The sequence below is a fragment of the Psammomys obesus genome, unplaced genomic scaffold, assembly GCF_907164565.1.
Source record: "Psammomys obesus unplaced genomic scaffold, mPsaObe1.curated_primary_1811, whole genome shotgun sequence".
NCBI classification, from domain to species: Eukaryota; Metazoa; Chordata; class Mammalia; order Rodentia; family Muridae; genus Psammomys; species Psammomys obesus.
This window is the reverse complement of record NW_026591086.1, coordinates 16,387,133-16,397,577: the sequence shown is the minus strand read 5'-3', so window position 1 is coordinate 16,397,577 and position 10,445 is coordinate 16,387,133. Positions and strand designations below refer to the sequence as shown.

General features: G+C 40.1%; 1 protein-coding gene across 3 annotated transcripts in view; it reads right to left on the bottom strand.

The window, feature by feature from the left end:
* Positions 1–10,445, bottom strand: part of Elf1 (E74 like ETS transcription factor 1) — a 59,682-nt gene that overhangs the window by 20,127 nt on the left and 29,110 nt on the right. The window lies entirely within an intron of this gene.

Below are 10,445 nucleotides of genomic sequence, written 5' to 3'. Positions count from 1 at the left end.
TGTGTGTGTGTGTGTGTGTGTGTGTGTGTGTGTGTGTGTGTGTGTGTTTCAGCTTTTTGAGACAGAATCTCTATATAGCTGATCTTAACTCACTCTCCTAAACTCTGGGATTACAAGTATATGCCACCATACCTAGCTCCACTACTTATATTTTAGCAATCTTTTTAGGCTATAAACCTATAACACCTAAATTTTAATGATTAATCTTGTCTCGTGTTTGAGGAGACAGGGTCTTGTGCATCCCAGGCTGGCTTGCTCGCTGTTTACATGATGATCTTGAACTCCTGATGCAACTGCCTGCCTCCACCTCCCAAGTGTTACAATTACAGGTGTGCCCGCCACGCTTGGTTCTTTATCTTAAAAGCCAAGTTTTCACTCATAATTTTTTCCTTTCTTTCTTCCTTTCTTTTTTTCATTCATTCATTTATTGATTGATTTTTTGAGACAGGGTGTCTCTGTGTAGCCTTGAACTCACAGATATATGCTTGCCTCTGCCTTCCCACATGCTGGGATTACAGGTGTGCATGACCACACCTGGCTTTAAAAGTACATTTTTAAAATGGCATTACGTTAAGAAAAAAATAGGATATGCTTTAAAATTACACGAAAACATGAACCAGGAAGTAGAATACAATGGAATGTATAATTAAATAAGCTCTTACTGAAGTTTCTTTCACAGAAGAAATATCAGCTTAGTATCTCTTACACTGTTGCTTGACATGGAAGCCTTGATTTGAACAACCTTCGACTCACATGAAAACAATTAACTCTCATTTTCTATTATTGTCCTCTTTAAGGACTGTATTAAACTTAAGAATTTTTTCCAACTAATGTCTGTTTATAAAAGTACAGAATTCTAGGGTAGGTTTTGTGGCACACACCTTTAATCCCAGCACTCCAAAAGACAGAAGCTGTTGCAGCGCTATGTGTTTGGGCCAGTCTGATCTACATGCTGAGCTCCAGCCCAGCCAAAGCTATATAGAAAGACCCTGTCTCAAAAATAACATCAAAGATTATAAAACTTCAGAACTGAAATTACAACCTCATTTAGCGACTTCATTTTACCATTGAGAAACTGCCCCAAGAGGTTTTCAACGACATAGTAAAAGTCAATTCTGCTACTTTTCTGCTATGCTTTGTTTCATTATTTATGTAGATAGCCTGAAACTCACAATGTAGTCCAGAGTAGCCTTGAACTCATGGCATTCCTCTGCCTCAGTTTCCCAAGCACAAGGATAACAGGTATAAACTACTATGCCTGGCATTCTTTAAATTTCTTATTTTGAAATGATCGCTAACCTAGAGAAATTGCAAAATAACTTCTAAGAATTTTCATATAACCTTAGCTCATATCCCTCTAATTCTAACACTTAAGCACTTCTACTATTGTTTTTGTTTTGTTTGTTTCTTTGTTTTAAATAGGGTTTCTTTGTGTAGCCTTGGCTGTCTTTGTAGACCAGGCTGGCCGTGCACTCACAGAGATCTGCTAGGATTACAGGCATGTGTCACTGAGCCCAGCAATCATTTCTATTATTGTTATCGTCTGACTTTTTTTCTGGTTTGTTTAAAGTGGTAGTAGACATATCTCCTGTTTTAAAAGTGTTTATGGGTGTTTTACGTGCATGTATGTCTGGGCACCACTGTGTGCAGTACCAGAGTATTGGACCCCCTTAAACTGAAGTATGGGAGTTGCAGACAGTTGTGAGCTACCATGTGGTGCTCGGAATTGAATCTGAATCCTCTGGAAGAGCAGCCAGCGCTCTTACCCACTGAGCCACCTCTTCACCCATCTCCCCACTATCACTTTAACCCAAAATATTGTCTTATTTCCTAAATGCATTATCTTTTATAAAGACAGACAAATTGTCAAAAGCAGGAAATGAGTACTGTACTATTAACTAATCTGCAAATCTGAATTAAATTCCCTGAATCATCTCACTAATGATCACAGGGGAATATATCAAAAGAAGTGAAAAAATCAGGAATTAGTAGAATCAGAGGCTTCATTTAGTAAGCATCCTATTTATTTCATTGTTTTGTTTTGTTTGAAATAGAATCTTAATATGTATCCCACATTTGTCTCCCACCCGAATTAATTCTCCTAACAGCCTCCTGAGTCCTCGGTATACATGATCATGCCTGTCTAATTGTAGTATTTTTGAAAAAGTACAGATTATTTGTTATATAGAATTGCCCAAATTTTGTCTTTGGTTGTTTCTGTGTGTGTAGATCCCGTTAGCATTTTTGACAAGAATGAAAAAGAAGTATTGTTGTATCCCTTAAAATATAGATCATGTCAAGGGCCCCTAAATACTCATTTATCCCAGCACTAGGGATACTTTGACCACTTTTTTAAAGGATATATGTCAGGTTTCCCCATTATAAAATGAATATTCCTCTTTAATATGATAAGGACTTTGTGAGAACATTCTTCTTAAGCATTTCCTCATAAACACATCCTAGTAAAGTGGAAAAAGGTTCTTGTTTATAGGAAATACATCAGGTCCTTTGATATTTTCTTTTGGAGAATGAACTACCTGGAATTACTTATGGCTTTGCTCTATACTAAACAGTGCCCACCTTTTAAAGCCAGTGTTTACACATCTGCAGAGTAAGGTCAGATAGTACTTGTAACAAAAAAAAAATTAATTGCTAAAAGTTATATATCATAGGTATGTTAAACAGTATCCTTACCTTCAAGAATGGTAAGCAATGAAATTTATAGGTAATGATCTTAAGGCACTTTTCGTTTTACTTCAAAATGTTTCTTCCCATTTAAAAAAGTTAGCCAGAACTAGCTGGCTTTTCAAACTCTAAAACCAGTTTTGAAACTGAAACTAGGGGCTCAAGAATTTAGATTGTGAAACACATAAACACATACATAAGCAGTTAAAGAAAACATTTAATTTCCAAAGCAAAACATAAACATTTGACTTTCCTTTCCTCTGTAAAGCAGGACACCTGTCTGTAAGTCAGAGGACAAGGGCAGGGTTGGTTCTCTCCTTTCAAGTCAGTCCCAGGGGTCAAACTTGGGTCAGCAGGCATAGTAGCAAGTGCTTTTATTTTTTGAGCCACTTCATGGACCCTCCCTTTCTTTTTCTTGAGAGGTGATCACTTCACATAATGCAACCTAGTATGAACATATTCACGTGCTAAAAAAAACACTTCACCTTCTCTTCTCTTAGGAGTTCCATTTCAGCCCACTTCTAAAGGGGCTGAGCCCAACGTTCAGCAAATTTTCACATGATTTCACTTTATTTAGTACAACCAGATGTACAAGGTAAGAGCAGAGCTCATCACCCATCTATTGACAGGTAAAGAATTGGGTTAAGAATATGCCCAAGGTCAGCCACTAAGTCCAAGAAAGAGGCATGTCAAATGCCACTCACAGGTGCTCAACCTACTCAAATAAAACGAGACTATTCCTCGCAGGACAAACCTACCTGGTTCTTGCAATTTAAACAGAGACGGGCAAAAACATAAATATTACAAGAAACACCTAGACAATTTTATCTGCATCTAGGGTTTGGAAGGAAGAAAGGGAGAAATGACGTAATTATAATCTCAAAAGTAAATGAAGTAACAAATTTTTAAAAAGAAAGAAAACACTGTCAGCTGTCAGGGTGGCATACACCTGTCAATACCAGCACTGAGGTGGAGAAGACTCCCAGAGAGCACTAGAGAAACGGGATGTCCAATAGGAGGCCTTCCTCTTCCACGGAGGGAATCACGCCTGTTTCCACCCCGAAAGCTGGGACTGGATGTAGTCAATAACCTGGTGATCTGTGCCTCACCAGAATCTCCCAAACTACTGTGTTTATCCCAGACTCTTCCGAGACTCCTGAGCATTGTCTCTCAGTCAGTAGAATCCACTGTTAGGAGAGAAGTCCTGTATACTTTGCAAACCCCCATCCAGCTAATAGAACCCATCCTTACCTAAGAGGTCACAGGTACTTTGCAAAAGACATGTACTTTATAAAGAAGTTTCAATGTACTCATGACTTAAGTTTTATTGTGATCACTGTCACCAGGAAACCTTTTCCCAAAGTTGTACTGTCAAATATGTCAAAAATAAAACTGCTAGGGGTCAAACTCTAGAAGTGTGAACCAACACCAGCTGACCAGTTCTCCTTCATTACTAGAGGTTCATTACTCTGCCAGCAGCATTTTCAAGGATCACTCACACACTCTACACACACACACACACACGCACACACCCCTCAGGAGGCTAAAGCAGGAGATCACACATTTGAAGTTTGCTTCCTTAACACAGATCCAGATCAACATGAGCTACAGAAGGAGACTCCTGTCAAAAAACAGAGAGACAAACAATTATGAAGCAGGAGAGGAGGAAGTTGTGGAAAGGGAAGGGGGGAAAAGGGACAGAACAGGAAAGAAAAAACTAAAGTTAGGCATAAAGCTCAATGGTAAACTGTACAAGCCCCAGTTGCAATGCTCAGCCATATTAGGAAAAAATAAAATCAGATACAAAAAAGGAAAGAAAATACTTCCTTTGACCCAAAAGTTTAGTTAAGTATGAATAATAATACCTTTAATGATAGCACTGGGGAGACAGAGGTGGTGTGTCTCAAGAGTTCAAGGCCAGCCGGTCGTGACCGTATCAAAGAGAAAACAAAGAAATGTACAGGAGAAAAAGAGAAGCACTGGCTCTGTGATTAGGAAGGCAGTGTCATGTAGTAAGCAAAGAAAGTATGAGTCACGAGACCCAGTGCTTTCTCCAACACTGACATGTTAGACAAAGGAAAGCAGAAATGAGAGTAAGCGAAATACCACTGATTTAACCAAATGCAGATTAAAATATTCTTAAAATGTACATGGGGCTCAGAAGATGGCTCAGTGGATAGAGCACTTGCTATGTAAGCATGATGACTGGAGATCAGACCCCCAGCACTCCTGTGAATGTCAAGTGTGGGGGGCCCACCTCTAATTCCAATGCTGGGAAGGTAAAGACAGTGGACCCCTTGGGTGAGCTGGCTAGCTAGGACTATCTAAATGGGCAAACTTTGGCTTCAAGTGTCAGACCCTGCTTTAGTAGAATGAAGCGGACAGCAGTTGAGAAAGATACTGTGTCACCTTTGATATACAGACACCGGCACCCCCCCGCCCCACAGGAACAGTCATGTGACACACACACACACAATAAATTGTGCTTATAATGAACATGTTTAGACTTATTATTATTATTTCCAAAATAGTCTAACAAATGTTTGCATAAGATTTACAGTATATAAATATAATTAATCTAGAAACGAGTTTAAGTGTATGGGAGGGCTTATATGGGTTATAAGCAAATACTATACTGTTTCAAATAAGCTTTTGCAGACTTTGGAATCCAGAAGTCCTGGAACCTGTCCCCCTCAGATATAAGGAACAACTGCACTTTACCTCATCATATAACTGACAAGTAACTGAGCTCCTACTTGAACTGACTCTAGGGTTCACGCTGTTCATCTGTATCTTACATAGTCAATTTCAAATGATGGCTTTACAGAACTGAGTACCTGTCTACCTGGCTGTTTAGAAATGCAATGGACGTAACATTTAGAGTGGTGGTGGTGGCTTCAGCATCATCATCACTAAGGTTTCATCAGTCTGCTCTAAACTTCCTCGGCACTGTACTTCCTCTCAGGTCACTCCTGATTTGTACATAGTCTTCTCTTGCTAAGGTAACTTGTTGTAGTTAATAAAAAATGAGTGTTGGGCTATATAATGGTTATTATTAGCCCTAAGATTATCATGGCGGTATTATGTAAGCCGCTATCACAAATAATAAGACAAAGACACCTGTTAGATTTTACAGTTGCCTTATTTACTTTGGGCTGGGCAGTTACTGCACCTGTGCTGGCTCAGTAACCTCACCATCTGTCTTAATCCTTCTCATGGTCTACCTTCCATCCATAACCCCTAGATGCTTGCCTGTCTTCTTCATCTGGGGCTTTTTAAGCCATTATTGGAGTCCTTGCTCTTGGCTCACGTGGTTCTTTTCCCCACACTAACCCATCATGGGGTCCTTCTTCCTCCTCTCTTCCTGTCAGTCTGTCTCCTGTGATTCTCCTGTAAGGGAAGACTGGGAACCTCAGCCACACCTACCTCACTCTGCCCTGCCCAGGTATAGGCTGCTCAATCAACCAATCAACCAATCAGATATAATGACTTAGACAGGTTTACACAACATGGATAGGTTTACACAACAAGGATAGGTTTACACAACAAGGACTAACCAGATCTTGAGGGCTAACATCAGAACAATCCCCAACAGTAGCTTGAGTGTCTCACTAAAATCACGAACATCAATAATCCTTAACAACAGTCTATAAACATTTGCCCTTACACCCATAAATAAGTGTGGTGTCCACCCTCATCAATAGACAGAAACCACTACCAAAAACCACAACCAATCAAAATGCAGAGTTGTGGAGGTCGGTCCCAGGGCATACATCTATAAATACCCCTGCACCTAAGGCCCAGGAAATGTTACAGAAGAAAGGGCAGAAAGAATGTAAGAGCCAGAGGATCAGGGGCGTTTGCTGTGATAATATGTCTCCTTGTAATTTCAGAAGCTACACCCATAAAGTCTCACCACATGACTAAGTCTCACCACATGTCCAAAGATGAGCTGAATAAGGACGGCACCAATAGACATGCCAAAGTGGACAGGGAAAAGCCCACGAGGCCTCAACCCTACACAAAGAACTGTAGACAACTGAAGAAATCCGGAGTCTGAGAGGTCTCCCCGGGGAGAAGCATACCAACTAGTGTCTAGTGCCAAATGGTCAGTCCTAAAACCATATATCCGAGTAACAGACTACAGACTGAGCAGGCTATACTTCGGAATACATATATGTTTGAGCATCTATGCGTACAATAACAAGTAGTGAGAAAATAGAGGCAACAAATTTGAAGGTAAGCCAGGATGGGCATATGAAAGGGTTTGGAGAGAGGAAAGGGAAAGGAGAAATGTTGAAACTGTATCTTTTTTTTTGACTTATTTTTTTTAATTTTTTATTAATTATACTTTATTCATTTTGTATCCCCCATAAGCCCCTCCCTCCTCCCCTCCTGATCCCACCCTCCCTCCCCTTTCTGCATGCATGTCACTCCCCAAGTCCACTAATAGGGGAGGTTCTCCTCTTCTTTCTGATCTTAGTCTATCAGTTCTCATCAAAAGTGGCTGCATTGTCCTCTACTGTGGCCTGGTAAGGCTTCTCCCCCCTCAGGGGGAAGTGATCAACGAGCAGGCCAATCAGATTATGTCAGAGGCAGTCCCTCTTCCCATTACTATGTAACCCACTTGGACACTGAACTGCCATGGGCTACACCTGTGCAGGGGTTCTAGGTCATCTCCACGAATAGTCCTTGGTTGGAGTATGATTTTCTGGGAAGTTCCCTGTGTTCAAATTATCTTGTTCTGTTGCTCTCCTTGTGGAGTTCCTGTCCCCTCCAGCTCTTACTATTTCCCACTTCTTACATAAAATTCCATTCACTCTGCCCATCAGTTGGCCATCAGGCTCAGCATCTGCTTTGACAGTCTATACTGCAGAAGCTTTCAGAGGCCCTCTGTGGCAGGTTTCAAACTGTATCTTAATCTCAAAATTTTTTTTAAAAATGAGCTTATTTAAAAGTTGTTCACCTCCCATTTCTTCAGGGCACTATCAATTTATATAAAATAAACTCATATGTTCATAATACAAGGGGCTGGAGCGATAACTCACTGGTTATGAGAACTGGCTACTCTTCCAGAGGACCTGAATTTGATTCCCAGCATCCACAAGGTAGCTCACAACTACTATAACTCCAGTCCCAGAGATACAATGTCCTTTTCTGGCCTCCATGGCAAGCAAACATATGCTACACAGACATGCATGCCAGCAAAACACACACACGCGCGCACGCGCACACACACACTATATATATATATATATAATACAAGAAGTAAACAAAGAAGCCTGAAACTACAGAACATATTTCCAATGACTACAAGGTATTGGCCTCTACTACCATAAATGGAAGAAAAAAGAACACTCCAGTAACTCCAGCTGTTGATCTGGACTCAAGATAAATGCCTTTTATCTGAATTGACTAGCTACTGACTAAAGTATAAGTCATCTAGAATCCAATCCTTTAAAACCACACACTGTAAAACTCCTCAAAGGGTTATCTCTGCACTCTACAGAGGCAGAGACAGGAGGACTGCTGAAAATTCAAGCCAGAGGCATTAAGGGAAGGCAATATGAACAAGCACTTAAATTTCGCTCGTTAAATTATCAATGATTGACTTCTCTGACCCAAACTCAATGGCTGGCTCTTTGACACTCCACCTCTGGAGGGAGGAGCAGCCTTGCTAGGCCACAGAGGAGGACAATGCAGCCAGTCCTGAAGAGACCTGATAAGCTTTGGTCAGATGGAAGGGGAGGAGGACCTCCCCTATCAGTGAACTTAGAAAGGGGCAGGGAGGAGATAAGGGATGGAGGATGGGATTGGGAGGGAATGAGGGAGGGGGCTACAGCTGAGATACAAAGTGAATAAACTATTATATAAAAAATTTAAAAATAAAAATTTAATTAAAAAAATTATCTATGACTTAGGTTTTTTCTCCCCTTATCAAGACAGGGTTTCTCTGTAAAGATAGCTGTCCTGGAATTCTATGTTGACCAAGATGGCCTCAATCTCAAAGAGATCTGCCTGCTTCTGCCTCCCAAGTACTGGGATTAAAAGTGTGTACAACCACACCTGGCAAGATTTAGATTTTTTTAAAGTAAGTAAAAAAAAAAAAAAAATCCTGATTTGTATCCATCTATTTGGACTGCCATAAAAAGTACCAAACCTAAGTGCCCTCAACAACAGAAATGTATTCTCACAGTTCTGAAGATGATGTCTAAAGTACAGGTATTAATGTATGGCTGGTTCCTTCTGCAGAGCTACTCAATTCTCCTTGACTTGTATTGGCTGCCTTAATGTTCACATGACATCCTCACCATGTTTGTCTGAGCTTCTTCCTTCTATAAGAAGCCACCTATAAAAGGGACACGCTCCATTCATTCTAATTAATCACATCTACAATGATTCTATTTGCAAATAAGGTCACATTCTGTGGTAACACAGGCTAGGACTTTAATAGATAAAGAGGGAGTAAGTTAGACAAATTCCACCCCTAACAAGACTCAATTTAAATTAGCTTTAGGTGTACTGTTTGAACACTGGTAAATATTGTTGTTGTTGTTTTATTTTGTTTCCCTCAGATGAAGGGAAGAGATGACAGCCAAACCAAAACTTTACTAATACATGGCTTGGGCTGATCCCTAGACCTAGGTCTGGAAGCTTCTAGCCTCCGTACAATCTAATCTTCTGCAATATCTGACCTTGCAGGCTTCAGCTTCCAGCCTCTATCTGCTAACCAAGGCCTAGAATGTTTGCAGCCTCTTTGAGACTCACTGCTGAATAAGCTCACCCTTTCTCATTCTGAACTCTGGGTGGCTGGTTCAGCTCAGCTGTTCTTGCTCAAAACTTCTCTCCAAGATGATTAATTCCAACCAGCTCCTCTCCCCTTCTCACTGAATTGCTCTGCTTGGAAAAACTGCCTCTGAACTCCAAGAACTGAATGTACTGACTGCACTGAACTGTACTGTCTTCAGGAACTCTCCTGTTCTCTCTCTGAGCTGCTCTTAAGTAAGTAGCTTTTCTTTCCTGTCTGTTCTTGTGAAAGTAGTGTATATCCTCTGACTTATACTGTCTACTCTTTCTCTGATTCATCTCTTTGTCTACCCTTCAATTAGATGTTATTGTTTGAGATTAAAGGTGTGAGGTGTGTACTAAACTCCAGCTAGAGGGATGAAGGGTGTATCGATATTCCAGATGGATCATACAGACCTAGGTCTTTGGAGGTGATCACCAGCTAGAGCAGCCACGGTTCTGGATTGAGATTGCTCTACAGGTTCCCTCTATCCTAACACCAAAAGCTTATGAAAATAAAATACAGACATATATACATTTACAGATGGTTTTAAATTAAGAGTAGACATTATTCTTCAGATTTTAACTCATGTTTTTCCTACACTGTTTAAGTCTAACTCCTCCCCAGATTGATTTTAAAAAAAGAGCTTCAAAAGGTCAGAGCATTGAGTATACAGCAGCATGCCCCTGTAGTCCCAGACACCAGGAAAACTAAGACGGAGTACTACTACTTGACCACCATAGTTTGAGGGCAATTTATATAATACCAACTCAAAAAATAAACTGAAATTTTAAGTTATTTATAAAATAATGAAAATCTGTAGTTTCTTTTATAAAATTTCTACTTTTTTTTTTTTGTTGTTGTTGTTGTTGTTGTCTTTAAGCATTCAGGCAAGTGTTATACCTCAGCTATACTCCTGTCCTGATTTTTCCTTAAAGAAACAAAGTGACAACCTATTTTGGACACTGTTCTA